Raw genomic sequence first — 2572 nt, forward strand, 5'->3', positions numbered from 1 at the left:
GGGGGGGGTGGATTAAATAGTATCTACCCAAACCCAGCAAATTTCCACACCCTCCCAAACTATTACGTAATTGCCAACTGGGGACCAGAATAATCCAGCTTGCCAAGCATATCTATAGAGCTTGGACACCGGTCATATATTGTTAAACTTCGGTATAACTTATTCCCTAACAACCCAAGATTTTGGACGTCTTAGCCGAAGTACGCATTAGCTAAATTGATTAAAGATGCTGTGTACGCGAGATTTAGGGCTTTAGAAAGTGAATATTAGAGCTTGCAGTACATTTTAAGCAATGTACGTTATAAACGGAGATTTTGCAGTAGAGGCAATTCCCCTGGCAATTCCAGAAGCTTCCCTCACCTGTGATGGTACAGCAGCCCAGGAACTGGACGATGTGCATGTGTTTGGGGATCCTGGAGACAACCACCAGCTCGCTCAGGAAATCTGTCTTCTCGTTGTCCGTGGCGCTCTCTGCGAGGGGAATAGAGAAATGTATGTCTGTCTAGAGAGACATTAATCATCAACAGCTCCAGGAAATGTGGAAATGATTATTATCTATCTGTAGGTTAACTGCTTTCTATAAAGGAAAAAATTGGAAATGACTATCTGTCTATAGATATTGTTAAAGGCTTTCCATAGAAGAAATCGAGAAATGACTATCTAATAGAGAAATTAATAACAGTTTTTATGCAAGAATTAGTATTATTAAGATCGTTAACAGCTTTCTAAAGAAGAAAAAGAATGCATTGAGTGTAAGGACGGATGAGGGTGGTGGGAAGAGAGAAGAGAAGTTGGAAGGTGTGGTAGGAGTAGAGGGAGGGTGTGTCTTACATAAACGAAGTCACACCACATACACAGTACGGCGACAAATTGTTCTAATGTCCTGAGCCCAGAAAGAAAAAAATTACAGGAGAGAGAATAAAAACTGTATAATTTGTTTAGCACTTGTAACAACATCATGTATGGTTCCTTGTTTTTCTTTTTTTTTCTTCAACAGTTTGACATGTAATTTCGACATAGTAATAGTATTTCATTTGACCACAGATCAAGTAAAAAAAACAAACAATCTTGCAATTTAAAGAAAACATACGCAATTCTTAGGCTTAGTAGATCACCTGCTGGCGGAGGGGAGTACCTTTACAGAGCTTGACGGCCACAGTCTCCCAGGAGCCGGAGCCGGTGATGCTGAGAGCCTGTGCCAGGTGCACACGGCCAAACCGTCCCTCACCAAGGAGCAGTTGGAGCTGCAGACGATCTTTGGGGAACTCCGCGCTGGGCAGGTCTTCGTGAGACACAGGTCTTGCCTCCTCGTCTTTCGGGGAACCCTGGTTCTGTTTTATACAAATTATACAGAAGTACAGAAGCACGGACAATCAATAGACAGCTAGAAAGAACAATTGAAGATGCAGGGTTGTGGCTCATAAGACGCATGCTGTGTATCCCATGGGCAGCTGGAAAAACAAATGAAGAAGTCTTGGTTGAAGCGAATTGCAGACGTCAGCTCATGACGAATAATCGAAAGCGACAGGCGCAGTTCATTGGACACCCAATGCTGAAAGAAGCATTGGAGAATAATAATATTGTAAGAACAGGCAAGTTTGATAGAAAGAGTGGCAGCAGACAGAGGGAAAAGATACTGGACAAGTTGACAACATGGCTTGGAACAGCATGAACGACAGACACCATCTCAGTAACACAAGGCACAGTGAAGTGGAGGTCCATGATCACCCATGTCAGTGGCAAGGCACCGGATGATGATACAGAAAGAGTGAATAGCTAGGATGTAAATGAAGATATGATAACAACAAGGTTAAGTCACATTTCCATAAAATGAGAGCTCTGCTTATTATTATCTTTCGAAAGCAGCGACAAAGGGCTCTCTATTTATTGCACCGATGAAGCCGTATTTCGTTCCTACGGCCCGATATTCTTACTAAAAAAAGCAACAACAAAGTCAAGTATAAAAAAAGTCTATTTTAGCCCTCTTACCTGAACTTACTTGTATGTTTCCCTACTTACTTTCTCAAATTATCGTCCAAATGTGACTTGACCTTGGTGTTGTTCTCAGGTCTTCAAATATGTCGCTATTTTAGAATGACAAAGTTCCATCTGACATTTTTGGCCGTTTTGAGTTGCTAAGCCCGTGAGGTAAGAAACCAAATATCAAAACCGAAAGGTAACTCAAAGTCGTTATCAAGATATTCTTAGAATTGCAGTCGAAAAAGGTCGACTTGTTGTGCAACTCAAAATTTTAAACGTAGAATTTCTCAAAACTATGTACTAACCTAACACTTTGTATCATGTAATTCTAGGGTAGCGAGATGTGCCATGACGCGGTGGAATCAGGCGCCGGTCAATTTCTGGGTATGTGCAGTTGTTGCTATCATTGTTAAGCTTGTTTTGATTGAAAAGAAAAAATACTCATCTATCTTGAACATAAGTCGAGATCTAAGTGATTGAAGAAGAAGGCGGTCGCTTGGTTTCAGAGGCAAAATTAGCGACAAAACGCCCGCCTACGTTTGGCGACTACCATGGCTTATTATTATCATAATTACTATTATATTAATAATAA

Source organism: Aplysia californica, unplaced genomic scaffold (assembly GCF_000002075.1).
Source record: "Aplysia californica isolate F4 #8 unplaced genomic scaffold, AplCal3.0 scaffold00644, whole genome shotgun sequence".
In the NCBI taxonomy this organism is placed as follows: Eukaryota; Metazoa; Mollusca; class Gastropoda; order Aplysiida; family Aplysiidae; genus Aplysia; species Aplysia californica.